Raw genomic sequence first — 19,925 nt, forward strand, 5'->3', positions numbered from 1 at the left:
ACATGCCACGGAGCAACTCAGCCCGTGCGCCACAACTACTGAAGCCCGCGTGCCTAGAGCCCGTGCTCCGCAACAGGAGAAGCCACCGCAATGAGAAGCCCGCGCACCGCCACGAAGAGTAGGCCCCGCTCGCCGCAACTAGAGGAAGCCCGCGCGCAGCAACGAACACCCAACGCAGACAAAAATAAACAAATAAATTTATTTTATAAATAAATAAATAAATAAATACGTCTTGTGAACTTGAGTCCGCGTCATAGCTTTGGTTCAGTCATTTCCAGGTAACCCTCTGCATTGTTTGTAAAATACTGACTTAAAACAGATTTCCTTCAGGTGGAGAAGGGAATAGAGCTGATAAATAAGTGCTGTCTGGACAGGGAGAGGGCAGAGAAGAGGAGTGATTAACATTCCCTGAACACTGGCAATGGTACAACCACTTTTATGCTCATTTTATCTGAGGTAACTGGGGGCTCAGAGACACTAAGTTACTGTCCTAAGTGAACAGGGGTGTGGAGTGCAGATCCTGAGGGGTTCATTCAAGAGCTCACGCTGTCTGCAGCCCATCCCCCCCGCCTCCCAAGGTTCTGGGGCCCAGAGTGAGCAGACAATAAATGGCGTCTAATTATGGCCCGTGCTTATCTTGCTGTAACGCACTTGGCAGCCAGGTAACTTCAGATCCAGATGCTTTCCCCGCAGCAAGGTCAGACTGTGAGGCTATTGGATGAGGGTCAGGAGAAGCTGACGAGTGTCGCGGGGCTGGGGCAGTGTGGAGGAGGCAGGACACACAGGCCCGCGCTGCCAGGCTGCCCACCACCCAGACACCTTCCCTCTTCCTGTTGCTGCCGTGATCAGCTTCATGGCCTTCGCGGGGAATGGAAGCCTGTTTCCCATGCGCTCACCATGGAAATTTGTAAGACTGATGTCTTGGAGCCCTCTGTCTTTAAGTGCTGTTTGGATGGCTCGGACATTAGCTATTCCTCTGCTATCATGAAATCCATTCAACAAACATTAGTTATATGCCTAGCATGCCGTAGGGGCTGGGAATTCAAGATGGATAAGAAATAGCCTCTGCCCTATAGGGACTCCCTGTTTGGTGGGGGACAGTGAAATAACTGTGGGAGGAAAGGCAGGCGGAGGGGTACAATGTGAGCGCAGAGGCAGACGTGGATAAATGCAAGAAGGCTCCGGAGAGGGTGCCGTTTGAGCTGCCTTGTGAAAGGTGGGCTTCCCAGGTGCAGAAGGGAAGGGCACCACAGGTATTCAGACAGCCCAGGCACATGGGGAGAATGCTAGTAGTTCAGGATGCTTTAGGGAAACTGGTTGGAGCTGGAAAATGATTTGACTTATCTTGTAGACGGTAGGAGCCTCTGAAGGTTTTTGAGCAGCAGAGAGGTGCAATCAGATCTATATGAATTTTAAAAATCACCCATAAAATAATGTGAAGACAGGCTGAAGAGGAATAAAGCCAGGGTACATGTGTTAGAAATATTCTACAGCACAGAAGGCAGTGGCAGTGCCCTCAGCTTGGGTAGTGGCACTAGGAAAGGAGGGCAGGGAACAGACAAGGGACATACCAGCTGTGGTCGTAGAAGAGTGTGTACACGTGGCCATTTTCACAGCTGTCCTGGTTCATTGGAAAAATAGCTTTTCCACAAAAATATCACCGACTCTTGAGCGACCCTGGTTAAAGAACGTAATTTCTCTGTGCCCCATCTGTAAAATGGGCGTAATTCCATGTACTGAATAGATGTTATGAATGTTAAATAGAGCAAGCACATCATACTGCAAATTATGAATTGTCAATATGTGTGAATTATTCTCACCTTCCCGTAATTTTCCTCACTTGAAAATAAGGTTAATATCAATATGCTGCCCTGCTCTCGTGAGATAATTGGGCTAATATTCCGATTGAAGGTAAAGTTCCTCATTTTTCTGGGGTAGATTTTATTCTTGTGAGATGTGGGTATGTAGGTATGTGTATTTATCTCACTCTAGGGTCAAGATAAAAATAGATACTATCCTTCAAAAGAAAGCTAAATGAGTGAAGTGTGTTTATGAAGATTTACGTGTGGAGCTAAATTAACTCCTGAGAACTGAGGTATTTATAGCCATTATTTCACTTCATTCTAAGAACAAGTACAGATGAACATGTCAAAAATGCCGACAATTATTGTGCTCTTATAATTTGATTTCTTACGTATTCTAATTATGTTCTTTTAATTAGTAACCACTCTTGTTCTTTTGCTTCCCCTGAAGTGAGACTGAATTCACTTCCTAATGCAAAACAGTTTGTAATTTTTACGTAAGATGACATGCTATTAAGTAAAAAGAATGACAATTGTTTTTCCACTAAAGACTTCGTAATGACAAAAGAGAACTTAAGTAACTCACTGAGTACGTATCTCATTTATAAAGCGTCTTGAAAAAGTCACCGTGTCATCACTCCCAGATTCATCTGATTTGAAGTAAAGATGACACTAAAGCTGCCTACATTTTAACTTTGGGAATTTATCCAAGATTTTGACCAGGCAAGAGGGAAGTGGAACAAAGATGGCACATTTCAAAAGGTTTAAAAATATATAGCTGTGAGGATCTCATTAGGAACATGCTTGAGAGCTTGTTCAGGTGTTATAACACGGGACAGCGTGCATTCAGCTCACTGGCGGGTCAGGACCGGCTGCACCACGTGCTTCACACACATCATTTCACGGAACACGAAATGACTGATCGCTTCACATCCCCAGAATTCTCTTTAGCGCGATGCGTTATCATCACCTCCCATGCTCCCAAATTTAATTTTCCTGCTTCAGCATATCAGTTCCTGGGGATAAAGGCACCTATATATCAGGTTGGACAAATACTTACAGGGGAAAAAAAAGGGAGTGATGAAGTCTTGAGAAGTTAGAGATACCTAGTCTCTGTGATCCCATTTCGTAGGCTCTGCTTGTCTCTTATTATAGAATAAGACATTTTTGTTCTCGCAGATACATGCTGAAATATTTAGGGTACAGTGTCTGGGTGTCTGCAATTCACCTTCAGTGGTTGAGTAACAAAAAACTGCTTGTGTGCAGAGAGGTAGAGAGACAGAGATAAAGTGGCAGTGGGAGACAGGGAGGGAGACAGAGACTGATAAAGATTGAGGAAAAAAAGGGGCAATGTGCAGACAATTGGTAAATCTTTTACCCAGAACTAAAACTGAAAAAAAAAGTATATGTGAAGAATTTTTTAAGATTTAGCCATAGTTGAAGGGCAATAGAATTTGTCTGTGAATGCATTCAAGGTCCATAAATAAAACAAAGGTGACATCTCCAAAGCAAATTTTTTCTCTTTATAATGGTAACCTCAGTATGTTGACATTATTACGGTAACTATGATTCCCATTTTTAAAAAAATGATTAACAGACTTTATTTTTTAGTAGAGTTTTAGATTAGATTAGCAGAAAAATTGGGCAGATAGTACATAGACTTCCGTATACCCACCCGCTACCCCTCTAGCCCCTCACACGGTTTCTACTATCATTAACATCTTCTTTTAGTGTGGTTACAATGAATGAACCAAGACTGATGCATTTTTATTAATTAAAGTCCATAGTTTACATGAAGGTCCCGTTTTGTGTTATACATTGGGTTGTACCGTCTATGGATTCTGACATACGTATAATGAGGAGTCCACCACTATAATATCATACACAGCAGTCTCACTGCCCTAAAAATCCTCTGTGTTCTGCCTGTACTTTCCTCCCTCCTCCTAACCCCTGGCAACCACTGATCTTTTTTTTACTGTCTCCATAGTTTTGCCTTTTCCTCTATGTCTTTTCATGCCTGATAGCTCATTTCTTTTTATCATTGAATAACATCCCATTGTCTGGATGTACCAGTTTGTTTATCCATTAACCTACTGGAGGACATCTTGGTTGCTTCCAGTGTTTGGCAATTATAAACAAACATTTGTATGCAGGTTTTCATGTGGACCTATGTTTTCAACTCATTTGGGTAAATACCAAGGAGCCCGATCGCTAGATTGTATGGTAAGACTATGCTTAGCTTTGTGGAGAACTGCCATTCTGTCTTCCAAAGCAGCTGTACCATTCTGCATTCCCACCAGCCATGAATGAGCATTCCAGTTGCTCCCCATCCCTGTCAGCATTTGGTATTATCAGCTCTTTGAATTTTAGCCATTCTAGAAGGTATGTTGTGGCATTTCATTGTTTTAACTTGCAATTCTCTGACATATAATGCTTATTTGACATCTGAATATTGCCATCTCTATTTTGATGAGGCATCTCTTCAGATCTCTTGCTCATTTTTATACTGGGTTGTTTTCTTATTGCAATTTGAATGGCTTAAAAAAAAAGTGGGTCATTTCATGAATAAATAAACAGGAGTGAATAGAGAATGTCATCTATTCAGCAACTGTGGCAGAAACTGCATTCCCCTTTTCCCTTACTAACGGAACCCTCACATTGCTGCAGACAAGGTCCCTGGCTTATATTACTTAGTATTTCAGACGCTTTGGCACTCAGGGGTATGTCACAGTGTGACACAGGTCTGGCCAATAAGAAGCAAACAGAAGGTGCTGGTTGGGGCCTCCCAGAAAGGTTGTTAAGGGGAAGATTCAGTTGGCGGGCATCTCTTTGATCTTACGTCCTTTACCCATCCCCCTACCATTTTCCAGAATATGATACAATGTCCAGAAGGGGAGCAGCCATCTTGTGAGAGGAAGACAAAGCCACATGCTAAGGACAGCAGAGCCAACGGGGAGAAGCAGCCTGAGATATACTGACACCCTGGAGATATTGCAGACCCTCCAGGCTGTCTCCAGACTTCCTGTCACGTGGTAAGAAGCAACCCCTGTTGGTCTGCACTTTACTCAAGTTTCTGTTACAGGCAACCAATTTACTCCCTGATTTGGCAACATTTTTCCAGCTAAGTATGAGGCATTAGCCCCTTCAGGCAACTGCTCTGAGCAATTTTACTTAAAGGGCTGGTTCACAGAAGTACTATATTTGAAGAAAATTCTCTACATATGGACACAATACTAAGGGTAGGGTTATATTTACTACATATTCAGCACTGCACTAGACATCACGGGGGAAGGAAACCGTAGTATAAAATAAGGACCTTACCCTAATGGAACTTAACATCTAATTAGAGATAAAACCGACTTATATGAAACAATCCTGAACACTTCAGGACAGTACAATTAAGGGCTAATAGTGGGTGTGAATTCAGTGTAGCAGCAGTTCATATAAAGTTGGGGGGGGTCACTGAAGACAGGAGAAGCAAGGGAAATGTGATTAGCAACCCTGAAAACAGACTCTGGGTATCTTACACCTTCACATTTTTGAATTCTAAATCAATGACCTAAATATAGACCTGGAAGCTATTCCCCTGGGTAAATGAAGATAAAATGAAGGAAAGCCATTTCAACTTGAATAACAAGTCAGCTTTGAATGCAACAGAAATTTATCACCCTACTATCAATATTACAAATACAGAGCACTGTAATAATTCACTAAAACCCTGTTTACCTTATTAATGACCAGAATATTTCATGTTGACATGGTATGGAAATTAAATATATGTCACCTTAAAATAGAGCTTTAAAAACGCTTCCTTTGGAAGTAATGTAGGTTAATAGATTACACATGAAGAGGGATGCATGAGTTTTCTTCTGCATTTCTGGTGCTTCAAACTTTGCTAAAATTGTTTTCAGCTGCTATGCATTTTCCCTAGCATTTAGTTGCTGTTAGGAGCCGGATCAGATGTGGGTAGTTATCACATGTCTGTAAAGACAACCTGAGTTAGTTTTTCTAGGACTCTTTATTGAGATTTGAACTTATTTCCTAAAAGCTTTTCAATTTAGTGACCTTATTGGTAAACCAAAAAGCATAAAGGCAAGTAAAATAAAAATAACACTTCCATTTTTAAACACCTTTCCTTCAGGACCTAGGAGAACATAATTGGCTTTTCCTTTTTTTCTTATTTTCCTTTCCTTCCTTTTCCTCCTCCTTAAGCTTACCCCCGAGTCATCAATCAAGTCCCACTGCCAGGGGGCTTGGCTGGGCAGTTTAAGGGATACCCTGTATTTAATAGGTATTGTGGATTCTCTCACATTTGGGCGGACGGAGACTGAAGTCGGGGGCGGGGGGGAAAAGAAGAGTGGAATCTGCAGAGGGAATGAGAAGATTCTGCAGGCAGAATGCTGACGGATTTGAGAAGGGCATAAGACCAACCGAGGGCATGGCTGTAATCCTCTCAGGGTTGTGAACCCTCAACTCTGCAGCACACAGGTAGATAGATGGACCTCTGTCTCCAAGAGCCCTCAAACCCAGGGAAGGTTAGAGTATGGGTGGAAACCCAAAGGGACTGCAGTGGTACATCGTTAGCGGAGGTGCTGCACGGCCCCCAGGCTAAACTCTGCCCAAAGAATCCCTACCTGTCCACTCCGGGAGGGACTCCGGCTAAAGCCTCAGCCCGACCCCAGGGGCGGAGGACGAAGGGCTAGAGCCACCTCCTCCGCAATCCCCCGCCCCCCGGCGCCGACGCGCCGCACTCCTGCCGCGCCCCCATTGGTCGAGGCGCTCGCCAATCCGGGAGCAGCGGCCGGTGAGCCGGCCCTGGTTGGTGGAGCCGGCGCTGGGCCCCCCTCTCGCTCCGGCCTGGCCCCCCGCCGGGAGGGGGCGTGGCCGCGGCCGTGGCCGGGCCGGAGGCGGCGTCGCTGGCGCCGCTGCGTGCGGGGCGGTGCGGGGTGGGGGCGCCGGGCGGCCGCGAAGCGGCGGGACCATGGAGCTGAGAGCGCGGCGCCGGCGCCGGCGGCGGAACCGCGGACCGGTGAGTGCGGGCTGCAGCCAGCCGGCTCCCTGTACCCGGCCTTGACCCCTGCGCTGCTCGGCTTCGGGCTGGGCGGCTGCCCCGCGGGCAGAGGCGGGCGCGGGCCCCGCAGCCCCGCGGCCAAGTGAACTTGCTGCATTGCCCGGGCGCTCGGGCGGGCGGTGGGGCCCACTGCGGCCGCGCCGCCGCCCGCGCCCGCCCTGCAGCCCGGCGCATCCTCCCGCGCCGGCCCGGGCTTCCCGCCGTCGCCGCGCGGCCCGGCGCCGTTCTCGCCCGCGCCGCCCCCCGGCCCCGGTGTGCGCCACCCGGCTGCGGGGCAGGCGCTCGCCATCCCGGCCGCAGGTGGCGCCCGGGCCTCGGCCCGCGCCGCACGCGTGGGCCCGGGGCTGCCTCGCGTCCAGGAGCCTCGCGTCCCTCCGGGCTGCGCGCGGTCTCGCCGCACCTGGCCCAGTCCCCGCGTGCCCGCCGCCCGGGTCCGGCCCTCTCCCCTCGGCTTCGCCCTCCCCGCGGCCGGTGCCCCCTCCCCCGGGGCTGCGGGCGCCCGTGGTCTTGGTCCCGGCCTCGGTAGCCGGGCTGGGCTCCGGGTTCCGGGAAGGGGTCGGCAGCCTGCGACGGCCCGCTGCGGGGCGCGAGGACTGGGCGCGCCGGGGCCCGCGGGCCGGGATGCGTCCTCTCGGGAGGTTCTCCCGGCGGGGCCTGGCTCTCGTGCCTCCTCCGCGCCGGGGCTTCGGTGAGGGGAAAGCCTTTGCCTCTCCGTGTGTGTTCCGTGTGTGCTGCTTAACCGGCAATGGCGATTTCTTCTTGGTTCAGCTTCTGTGCAAGGGAGAGTTCCCTGGTGGAGAGCAGAGTTCTTAATTATTAAGAAACTCAGCTGTGGGTTTAAGGATGAATGGAGCATCTCGTTTCTTAGCCGCTATTGGGCGGAATAGGAATTCTTTCTCATTTGGGGATGAATTTTAAATTCTCAGTTATTACCAGCAGTAATTATTACGTTTTTAACAACTGACAATTAAAAAGGCCTGTTTTTGCTGTGAAGCTCTTCAAATCAAATGCGTCGTGGGGCATGAAAAGAATCGGAATCCACATTTTTTAAGGGCAGGAGCCAGCCATTAGAAATGTTTTGCATCTTAAAAAAAATTAGGTTTGTCTAAAACTTAAAATGTCTGCTTCTCTGTCAAAACTAGGTTCAAAGTGTTATAATTGACTTACTTCTCTATTGCCTCTAGGGCAAATTCTATTGAATGCTGGTGGCTTCTTTTTGTACGTGCTTTACCCAACTTTCCTTTTCTAGCAGTGAAACAATGCAGAGATTCTTTAAAGCTAGTTCTTTTATCTACTTGAGAGGTTAAACGAAAGAAAGCCGGGTTTGGCCTTTCCCATAGGCAGTTCTCATTGTGCGTCTGGTCTCCTTCCTAAGAGCGTCCACGTCATACTCATTTTTCTTTATTTTTTAAAGACCTCCTTAATTGATATTCATGAGAGTTGTGTCTTTTCAGATGTTTCAAGCTCACTAGGTTGGAAAGTTTGGTTGGCTTTATATAGTTACCGTCTGACCTGTAGTCTCTGTTTTCTTGACACAGTGAAAAGAAGCTCGTTCTGGAACTATATCCTTATAAAAATTGTTCTTTCATGTCTGGTTGCTGACATGAAGTTGCATTATAGCATTGTTTTCTCTGTTTGCCTCAGATTTATGGCCTAATAGGCAATGATGTGCTACCCCAGTTTTACAAAATTCTGAAAATAAAGGTGAAAAAAGACACTTTGCCGAGCGGTCCTGCCAACATTATAGCACCCATCTCTTCTCAGTGTGTCCTTGTAGACGCGCCTTACCCTTCCCATGGAAGCCTTCATGTGGCAAGGAACCTTCTGGTTATTGGAACATTTTGATTGAAATAGTTGCCTGTTATAAGTATTCAACGTATAGCTCGTGGGCCACTGCTAATGGTCTTTTAGAGTTCCCAGGACTTTCTCTGGAGAATATTCGAGATTGTGTTTTTCACTCACAGGCTGCTATCATTCCTTATGTTTTCTTGGGAGCGCCTCCATATGGCTGGACAGACTGCAAATGTTCGACTTCTCTTTTAAGTCCTCTTTTTTTCTTAAGGCCTGGTTTTCCTCTTAGAGGGCAGATGTTCTCGGGAGCTGCTCGTGGCGTTGGGACCCATGCATGCCTCGTCCCCGCTGGTTCTCTACCCCTGCCTTCATTTAAGGCTGGTAATGCAGGAATATCGTAGACCAGCAATGCGTAAATAACGCATGTTGTAACATACATTTACTGTCACTGTAGAGATAAGTGGAGCCGGAAGTCTGAGTTCCCCCTTCCTCCTGGTCCTGTCGCCCCCCGTCTGGTCCTGTTTCTTTCTCCAGGGGTAACCGCACTTAATGCCATGGGGTAGTCACCTTTTTTATTCAAAAGCCCTTTAGTGGATGCCTGCGAAGTACCGGGCGCTGCTATTTCAATCCTGGGATTGCAGAAATAAGAGACGACAGCTCTGAGGATGCTCGTGGTGTGCCGAGACGAACAGTTCGCGTGCAACGCGGCGGCTACCGAGGCAGAACCCGCGGTGAGGCCCGTGGAGCATCCCGTGAGTGGCCGGACCCACTCATTGGCCCGCTTTATTCATTCAGCGAACTCCAGGGTTCACGGGGTGTTCGGGGACACAGGGGAACAAGGCAGGTGCCTCTGTGGGCCCCGGATGAGCTCCCGGTTCGGCGGCATCTGCGACCGTGGGAGCCGCTGGTCACGGCGCAGTGTGCTCCGAACGGGCCCTCGCGGAGCTCCCAGGATGACCAGAAACCCGAGCTCCCGGTTCGGAGAGACGAGGAAAGCGCCCCCAGAAGTGCCAGGGGGGAAGGAGAGAGTACAGAGGCCTGTCGGGGACACGAGGCTTTGGAGCAGCTAGAGCCAAGGTTAGGGCTGCGTGGGGGGAGGGGGCCGGGGTGCCGCGTGGCAGGAGGAGGGGTGAGCCGGGCCTCCGGGGCCCTGCGAGGCCCGTTAGGAGGGGCCTGGCCTCCCTGCTGGGTGACCAAAACGGCCGGAGCCTTCCGAGCCGAAGAAGGACGCAGTCAGACGTGCCCTTGGAGAACGGATAGCGGGGCAAGGCTGGAGGGAGGGGAGCCTGAGGGGGTAGGACGGCGTGGTCGGCGCGCGTGTGTGCGCGCGCGTGTGCTGGGAGAGCGAGGGCACAGGGCAGTGCCGAGTTGTGGCTGGGCGGCTGGTGGGTGGTGAGGCCGTCCTTAGGCCCCAGGACAGCGAGCAGCCGCCGTTTGGGGGAAAGATGCTGCCCTTGTCAAGTTCAAGGTGCCTGCGGGACGCAGCGGTCAGTGGCTGCACTGGGATCCGGATATTGGGAGGTGTCTGGACTGGAGGCACGCGCGTGAGAGTTCTCAGCACCGGTTCCCAAACTGCTTGCCACAGTGAACTCGCAGGGAGTATGAGTTCGATGAAGGACGCTCAGCAGTGCAAACAGCTGTCAACCCTGCGGGACCTGCCTGCTCGGTTTCTCCAGGAGTTTATGTCACGTTCCTTCTGATGACATCATCTTTGCAAAGCTGGGGTTTCACTGGTTGCTGTTCTGCGTGCAGATCGGTGTGGACCAGGGAACGGGGGAGGTGCTATCCAGTCTGACTCCAAGGTGTGAGAAATTATGCTGTTTGTGTTTTACTGAAGGGAGAAGTGAAATACCCACTTTCTCTCAGTTGAAGTGTGCTGTTTTCAAATGGGTACTAAGTTGCTAGGACATAGATACTTGTTATTTGCAGTATCTAATGGTTCAATTACTCAGTAGGCATTTGTCCTTGCAATCAGGGCTGAGCGAACCGGTGCAGTGAGAAGAGAAAGTTCTAGAACCTCTGCCTTTGTTAATGGAGTAGATTCAAGAAGCTTGTGCAGAGCATGCGTAAAGAAAAGGAGTGGGGAGAATGGGATCTGAAGGACTCTTGTGTTTAAAAGATAAGCTCCCACACTGAGACTGAAAGGATTGGGTGTCTGGGAAGCCATGGTCCAGGAAAACGTCAGCAAAGAGGGATGATAACAGCCAGGTCATTGTAACATAGCTGACGGCAGTGATGACACAGTGATGGGGACAGGAGTGAGATGGCTGGTTTGTAAGAGGGCTTCCTAGTGAGCAGGGGCCACGAAGTGTGCTGGTGCTGAAGGGTGACAGGGGAGGGTGGGTGAAGGGGGACCTTCTTTTCTTTTTTAATGGAGGGACTTGTGTATATTAAAGTACCAAGAGAGAGAGGTTGCTAGACAGAGGTTGCTAGATGGTGGTTTCAAAATTTCCATTGGTTTTAGCCCTAGGATGTAATTACTGATTTTGGCAAGAGGCATCACAGTGGAGCCTTATTGCCGTGGATTAAGGGGTGGTGGTGCTAAGGAGGTGAAGCCAGTCAGGGGAGGCTGGATTTTGAAGAGGAGAGAAGGGCCTTCACTAGAGAGGAACGTCTGGCGCAGGGTGGAATGTTTTTAACAGTGACTTTATTCTCTCTTATTAAAAACAAACTTTTTAGGATGCTGTTTTCCTTTTAAGGCATGCTTTTCCTAGGGTGGGTGGTCCTTCCAAGGGTGGGTTTATGTGCGCACAGCCTTGTCTGTTTCCAGGTCCTGGTGTCCTCTGGGGTCACATTATCTGTGACGTCCTCTCCGTTGCTGCCCTGTCCTGGCAGTGCTTTCTCAGCCACTTACCTCAAGGCCAGTCTTGTTTGTTTTGTGTCAGAGCCTATCCTCCTAACTTAATAGATGTCCCTAGATTAGAATATTTTTCCATGTACTCGGATTTCAGGCCTGATCTTTAGAGCTGCCCTGTTCTGTTTCGTCTTCCCCGACCTGTGCCTGTTCTCTTTGAGGTTAGCTCTTTGCTTCTGTTGACTTTTTTTTTTTTTTAATTTTAAACATCCCAAACATCCCAGGGTATTTCCCCACCTTTCAGGTCTACTAGAGCCTCTGGGCCTTGACCCTGAGCACAGCATCTGGGATCATTTCTAAACTTTGGACGAGTGACATTGTCCCTTGCTCCTCTTGTTGGGATGCCCTTTGACCTTCTGGAGCAGTGGTCTTGAAACTAATGTAAAGACGTCTTCAGCTATATTCTTGAACTTTTTCAGTGTTTTATTTATTTTAATTTCTTTCTTTCAGTTGTTGCTTTCTGGTTCTTTTCAGGAGGTCCACACGTGTTTGAGTGCCTACTGTGTATCACGCTAGTTACTGGTGATAACAGTGTTGATACAGCCAAGGTCCTGTCGTCAAAAGCTAGAGAGGTGAGGCAGAGGGTCGATTGTCCAGCTCACATAACTATAAACTCCCTTCTGGTCAACAACCAGACATCTCGGTGTCTGTTTCGTAGGTGTGTCTGCCTTTGTCAGATAACCTCAGGTAAAGACCTCGTTAGGTCATAGCCTTAGCTCCCAGTGATAACACACATTGTCTTCCCCCAGCGGATGTGACCTTTGGTCTCTGAGTACTTCTGATTTCTGAAAACCGTGTTGGGCCTATAAAAGTTGTGCTCCAGCGCAATGCAAAGATTGCATCGCCTGCTACAACCGTTGCATTTTAGTTCATCTCATAGCATCCTCCCATGAGTGCTGGGACTTGTTTCTGTGCACGTGAACAGTTCCGTGAAATTCTGTTGCAGTATAAAAGTGTGGATGTGATTGACTGTGAGCCACAACCCGTGTAGCCGTATTTTATCAGCTAAGTGGATGTAATAGTGTATTCTTTGCCATAGAAGAGCTTCAACAGATACTTTTTCATTGACTGAATATGTCATAAGTTTTGATTCATGACCTAAGCAGAACACTACCCCTACTATGTAATTTTAAAAACTTGATCTGAGTCATCTTGCCCTACTAATGTCACACTTATTTTTTCAGCTCCTCAAAATATGTGTATGACACAGGGGGTTTTGGTTTTTGCCTATTACCTTATGTAGTCCTGTGTTAGGGAATTACCTAGGCAGATATCAGCTTTCAGTTGACTTTGTAACTCTTTGCTGGGTGGTATTCTTTCCTCAGGTTAGAGTGAATGCTTAAGGAGAGGCCATGGATTTGAATTACTCCCCGTGGTGCATGGAAGGAATAGTGTCTAAACAGGAGGGAGCAAAATGTCCAATCCAAAGGGAGGATGACATTAACCAGAAGGTTGCAAGGAGATAGAGCCTGTGCTCACGTTGGTCTCATCCTGTGCGAGGCTGTCCACAGCCTAGAAAGGGGAGGAATAGATTCACTTTCCATCTCTGCAAAGTAAGACCTTAATTTGGGGGGCATGATTGTAATTTTTCAGAATAGGACCTTCGTCTGTTTCAGTAGAAATGGGAAAACATTTGTTTTATAACCAACCCTGTAGATTTAAAACATATCTTGGTTCTTAGTTTTCCATAGGATTTGTCTCCCGTTTTTGTACACCTTTTAGAGTTAACTACGTTGATTATTGGTTTAAAAACCAGCAGTCACAGAAACCCCCAAATTCCCCAGTCACCTGCCTTCAGATTTTAATTACACACTGCAAACAACTTTGTTTCCAAAGGCTTGACTAAAGTGGGAATTGTTCTTTGAGATATCCCAGGGAGGAAGATTATTAAAACGTTACTTCTTTTTTTAAAAATTGGCATTGTAATTTTGAACGGTTACAAGGCTTATCAGCGATAATGAAGTCCCTACCTGAGCTGTAATTAAAAACGCACAGCTTCTGTGCTGTTTGTCCACTGCATCACACAGGCTAATTAAAGCCTTCTTCCACTTCCAATATGCCCAGTTCCTTCCATTCTGCCCCTCCAAAAAAAAGATTATGGCCATGACAAAACTTAGGGTATCATTTGGAAGAATTGTGTTGGGGCTCAGGCATTAAAGGGTTTAGGACAGAATTTTTCTTTTAAACTACACTTATGGCTACTTTTTCTGCTATGCAGTTTAGAAGTTTGTGGCTTTATTTCTTAGGCTATTTGGTTGCTACTGATAGTCAAATTTCATTTGAGACAAACAGTATTGCCCTGCATTTTAATATTTACTCAGCATTTTTTCTCTTTTTGGACACTGATATAACTTAGATCAACTGTGTATAAGTAAAAGTTGCATGTACAGTTTTTTTTAATGGAATGTATACTTTATGCAATTTTTTACTGTTTGAGATGCTTATGATTTTATTGGACGTAAGTGGTGGGAGCTTGTCTGTCTTGTCCCCCATTAAATAAAGATTTGAATGAACTTATAGGAAATACTCATCATAATGAAGCTGTATATAAATAATGAGAATCAAAACTACATGAGGATCAGGAATGAAAACAACAAAACCTGTACTTTCGGTGATGGCTGAGCCTCCCAAGTTGGTGTTTTAGGTGTGGTGGGCTTACGTGAATAATGCAACGTGTCAGTGACTCAGCACGAGAAGCATCTCCAGGCTTGCAGTGGTGTGTGTTGGAAGCTCTGCTGGAATTCAGTTAGTTTATCCCTCCACTTACAGATGATTTGAAGGCTGTTGTATTCTGCCTCCTATATTAATGCTGGAAGGCATAGATCATATGTGGATTCTTTTGCTCTCCTTGTGTATGTTTTGGAGGGAGAATGTATGAGGAGATTTGGAAGCAGGTGGACAAAATCCTCTGAGCCTGAAAGTCCTGCCAGGCCAGCATAATCTTAATATCTAATATTGTCAAGGATGTTACAAGAAAAAAATCATAGGACAGTCTCATTCATGAACATGCTTGCAAAAATCCTAAAATAACAATTAGATCTATCAACATAAAATGATAATATATCATGAACAATTTGTGTTTATTCTAGAATGCAGTGTTGGTTTAGCATTCAACAAATCCAACGCATCTCACCATATTGATGGAGAAAAAAACTATACAGTCATCATTAGATGCAGGAAACACTAAAATTTAATATCTATTCATGATGAAAAACTTTTAAGCAAACTAGGAAGAGTATCGGTGAGAAAACATAGAGCAAATATCATATTAGTGTTGAAATAATGAAAAGTTATCTTCTAAAATTGGAAATGAGATAAGGATGCTTGTAATTACCACATTTATTCAGCATTATATTGTAGGTTCTTGCCAGCACAGTAAGATAAGAAAAAGAAATAAAAAATACTAGAGTTGGAAAAGAAGAAAAAAATTCAGTATATGCAGGTGAAACTATTGTGTATGCAGAAACATCCAAAAGAATCCGTGTAAGTTATTAGACTTAAGGTGTGTCTTTAGCATGGTTGCTAGATTCTCTATAGCCGTAAACAATTAGAAAATGAAGTTAATAAAGGTACTACTTATAATAGCATTAAAAATCCAAATATATAGGAATAGAACTTGTAAGAAATTTATAATGCCTTTACATAGGAAACCGTAAAATATTTAGAGAATTTAAGGAACAGGTAAGAAAAGAGGGAATATACCATGTTCATGGTATGAAAGACTAAATATAGAGATGTCCGTTCACCCAAAATTGATATCGATACTGTTCAACCCTAGTCCATAGCATGAAAAAATCTTAGGAGGTGGAAATTGACTATCTGTTTCTAGAATTTATATAAATGTAGAGGGCAAAGAATTTCAAGACACCCTTGAAGAACAACAGGTGGCAGGACTTATCAGATATCAAGAGTTTATAAAGTTGTAATATTCTAGACCATGTGGTATTGTCACAACTGTGGGCAAACAGATGAATGAAACTGAACAGAAAGACCTGAAACAGAACCAAACATCTGTAGACATTTGATTATGTTAAGTGTAAAATAGTTTGGAAAGGCTGGTCTTTTCGGTCATTGGTGTGTGACCCTTGAGATGGATGTCCATAGATGACATTTGACTCCTACTTTATAACATACACAAAAATCAATGCCAGACAGACTGTAGATCTAAAGATGAAAGATAAAAAATAATATAGGGTAGCTTCATGGCCTAGAGCAGGGAAAAATGTCTTAAATAGAAAGCCCTGACCGTGAATGAATAGATGCTAAATTCTTTGTTGGGAGTTTTTAACCACAAATGGGTGTTGGATTTTGTGAAAGAAAAATCTGTATCTGTTGAGACACCCATGTAGTATTGTCGTTTATTAATATGACATATAGTACTAATTGAGTTTTGGAGGTTAAACCAACTTTGCATTCTTCGGATAAATCCCGTTTGTTCATGGTATGTAATTCTTTTTCTGTGTTTCTAGATTTGATTTGTTAATATTTTGTTGAGTAGTTTTGCATCTAATTCATGAGGGATATTGATCTGTAGTTTTTTTTTTTTTTTTTTTTTTGCAGTAGGCGGGCCTCTCACTGTTGTGGTCCCTCCCGTTGCGGAGCACAGGCTCCGGACGCGCAGGCCCAGCGGCCATGGCTCACGGGCCCATCCGCTCCGCGGCATGTGGGATCTTCCCGGACCGGGGCACAAACCCGCGCGTCCCCTGCATCGGCAGGCGGACTCTCAACCACTGCGCCACCGGGGAAGCCCTGATCTGTAGTTTTCTTGTGCTATTTTTGTCTGGCGTTGGTGTCAGCATAAAACTGGTTTCATAGAATGAGTTAGGAAGTGTTTCCTCTTCTAGAAAAATTTGTGAAAGATTGGTATTTCTGTTTTAGGTATTCACCTGTGAAGTCATTTGGGCCTGAGGTTTTCTCTGTGGGAAGACTTTTAATTACTAATTCAATCTCTTAACTTGCTATACATTTATTCAGCTTATCTCTTTCTTTTTAAGTCAGTTTTGTTAATTTGTATGTTTCCAGGATTTTTCCTTTTCATCTAAGTTGTCTGGTTTGGTGGCATAAACTTCTTGAGAGTATTCCCTCGTAATCCTTGTGAAGTTTTTCTGGTTGGTAGTGATCAATGTCTATTCTTCTTTTTTTTTTTTTTTTTTTTCTTTTTTTTGCGGTACGCGGGCCTCTCACTGCTGTGGCCTCTCCCACCGCGGAGCACAGGCTCCGGACGCGCAGGCTCAGCAACCGTGGCTCACGGGCCCAGCCGCTCCGCGGCATGTGGGATCCTCCCGGACCGGGGCAGGAACCCGTGTCCTCCGCATCGGCAGGCGGACGCTCAACCACTGCGCCACCAGGGAAGCCCCTCAATGTCTATTCTTCATTCTTGATTTTACCAGCGTGTGATTTTTCTCGTTTTTCTGTGTGTGTGTGTGTGGTCATTCTAAAGGTTTGTCAGTTTTGTTAATCTCCTAACATCTAGGTAGAACTTAACCTCAAAATTGTCGAAAAATGATCTGTGACTGTGTTTTACTTTTTATTTTTTTAAAGAGAGGTGAAAAGCATTTGTTTTGAAATTAACAGTCATCTTTTCAAAGAAACATTTGAGAGCTTATCTGAGGCTAAAATGTTATTCAGTAATAATTTGATTTGGTAAGTTAAAAGTGAGAGGAAAAATGGAAATGAGTTTAAAGGAAATGATGGAAATCATCTATGTACCTATTTATGTTGACTGTGTTTTAGACTATAGAATTTTAGAATGATAGTTGTGCGGAACTGTCTTTCTATTGTGAAACTGTAAAACAACAAGAAGAGAGAAACTAGATTAAAATACAAAAGTCAATAAAATATCCAAGCTAGAGAAGGGGAAGGCTGGTTATGATTCATTATAAGCAAATTATTTAATGATTGGTTTTTTTTTGCTTTCCTTTTATTGAGTAATTTGAGATGATAGACAGACAAAATTCAAATATTTTAACGTTCCATGGATTACACAGGTGAGTAGCCTGATTCCAGACAAACACTAAACTGAAGTGCCAAGAATGGGAAATAAGGTTGAAAACAACAGTTCTCTTTCGCTGAGGAGACATTGATATTTTGGGTTGTTTTGCAGATAAAACAAAATCTCACGTCCATTATCACCGTGCCTAGTTTACCATTATTTTTTTGTCTCTTTGAACTTTTGGGGGAAAAAGAATGAAAGACAAGGAAAGCATTATTCTCTTTGTATCTTGCTCCTTCTTTGTCCCCACCTTACGGTGATCTTTAGACATGATATACACCCCTGTGATGACCCTTTTCCACCAGGAGACAGCATTCCCAACGGTTAGCGTGCCCACTGATTGTGCATGGTCATCAGAAACGAATGAATGAGCCCAGAAAAAATGAAACTGAATCATGCCGAAAAACACGTGATTTCTAGATTGACTGCGTTTCCGAAACCTTAGATGTTGAAGAGTAGAGATGCCTGTATTTCCAGTCATTTCTTGCTGCGTATTTTTGGCTTTCCAATATGTAAATTTGCATTTAAAAATAACCTCTTAAGGTTTTCCATTTAGAAGGGTATTGGGATAGGTTTTTATTAATATGAATATGTTCAAAAGTTGGCTTTCATGCTGTTTTTCCCTCAGAAGTGCTGTAGCATAAAGCAGCTTAAACATTTGCGCAGTTGCTGTTTCTGTCTGGAACATCTCAAAGAACCTCGGTGAATGGACTCCCACTTTCAGCGGGCTTTGTATAAAAGCGGCCAAGCATTAGACGCATATGCGTTTGTAGGTCCAGTTAGCATTCAAATATTATTTCTGAAGTGTTGGATTTCATCTAATACATTTTGGTGCTTGTTGACTTTTTTCTTCCCCCTTTAATTCTAGTGTCAGCCTCAAATTATTTCTGGTAATTTTGGAATTTCTTTCTGTTGTTTTTAAAGATGATGTTTGTTTTGCACGCATTGGTCATTGGTGGAATGAGGAATCCTTCCTTATCTGGATGAATGGAATGTGATTTCTTTTCCTAAATTGAGTGAAATTTGATTCATCCTGGTCTTCTCATGAAAGTACTAAAATAAATCATAAGGTTCGGCAAATTTCATTTACATTTAACTTCCCAGAATTCCTGAAGTGTTAGGGATATGAACAGTAGTTAGTTAAATCACATTTTAGGAAAGTTGAATAAATAGAAACCCAGAGAGGTTTGAGTTGACCAGAGCTTTTTGATGTTTTCCTTCCCTCTCCCCCAGATGTATAAACGGTAAATGCTGTATCCTAAGATTATGTTTTAATGCTCTCACTGTTAAATCTAGCATAGTTTTATAACTTTTTTAGTCACTCCTATTTCCTTGCTGCCATATGTAAGTTGCGTATTGCTTTAGTTTTCTTAATTTGCTGAGATATCCTGTATGTACGTTTAAGAAGTGTATTATTTAATAGACTTACCACCCCGAGTTTCACTTTTGCTGCTAATTGCTCCTTTTGGAAGGAAAACAAGCGATAAACTTTGAAGGAAGCAGTAGGAGGTGGGTTAGCTGTAAGTGTCGGGGAGGGCAGGGGACAGTCCTGAGTGACTTGCCAAGTTTCAGAGAAGTTATGATGAAGAAATCAGTTGGAAGCTTTCACTCTAGTTCCAACCAGAGTTACTCCCTTCTGGCTGCTTGGCATTCTGGTGAAAATTTTGTTTTAAAAAAAAAAAAAAAGTTACAAAACTACTGCTCTGTGGGCAAGGGGTCCCAACTTACATTATCAATGGAAGACGATCAGAGCTTCTTGGCTTTTTATTTTTAATGACCATTTACTAGAGATTCTTTCCTCGACAGTCATTTGCTATGATGCTATGCCAGCTAGGCTCTGGAATCAGAACAGAGGGGCCATTTGGAACATTGAAGAAAGAGGAATATGCCTTGGGGATTATTCAGCCCCTGCTTTGGGATAGGATGTCAGTAGGTGTGGACTCTGTGTTTGCTGGAATTGCTTCCAGCTCTTAGAATCAGGAGTAAAGGCACTTTGGTTTAGTAGTTGGTAGATGTGTGGCTTGTGGACACTATTCTGTAAAACCTTAGATTCCCCTTTACAGGTTCTTGAACCAGATTTGTGGCTCACCTGAAGCAGATGTGCAGGATCTAAGGGATGCCTTCTGTATGTGTCTCATTTCTAGCTCATTTAATGCTTCTATTCTTATTTTCCTTTTCTTTTTTTCACCTACTTCCAATAAATGCTGTCTTGTTTCTGGAACACAGTGGGATGTGCACAGGGCTGGATGATTGAGTGCCTCTCAGACCCGATGAGAGACAGAATTGCAACCCAGTCAAGAGCCGGTGTTTGGGGCCAGACTGATTTGGGGTCACATCTTGGCTTTGCCGTTTATTAGCTGTGTGGTTTGGGGGCCATTTCTTAACTTCCGTGAGCCTTGACTTCCTTGTCTAAGA

At 44.8% G+C, this 19,925-nt stretch overlaps 1 protein-coding gene across 3 annotated transcripts in view; it reads left to right on the forward strand.

Annotated features, from left to right (window-relative positions):
* The first annotated feature begins 6,716 nt into the window (after positions 1-6,716).
* WASF3 (WASP family member 3) overlaps positions 6,717-19,925 on the forward strand; it is a 90,505-nt gene continuing 77,296 nt past the window's right edge. For 2 of the 3 annotated variants that reach the window (XM_030882641.2, XM_060287755.1), the window contains exon 1: positions 6,717-6,831. The gene's annotated coding sequence lies outside the window, so the exon portion shown is untranslated. Of the gene's footprint in view, positions 6,832-9,264; positions 9,396-19,925 lie in introns of those variants that run through there. The other variant, XM_060287751.1, reaches the window with a different exon arrangement.

The sequence above is a fragment of the Globicephala melas genome, chromosome 18 (assembly GCF_963455315.2).
Source record: "Globicephala melas chromosome 18, mGloMel1.2, whole genome shotgun sequence".
In the NCBI taxonomy this organism is placed as follows: Eukaryota; Metazoa; Chordata; class Mammalia; order Artiodactyla; family Delphinidae; genus Globicephala; species Globicephala melas.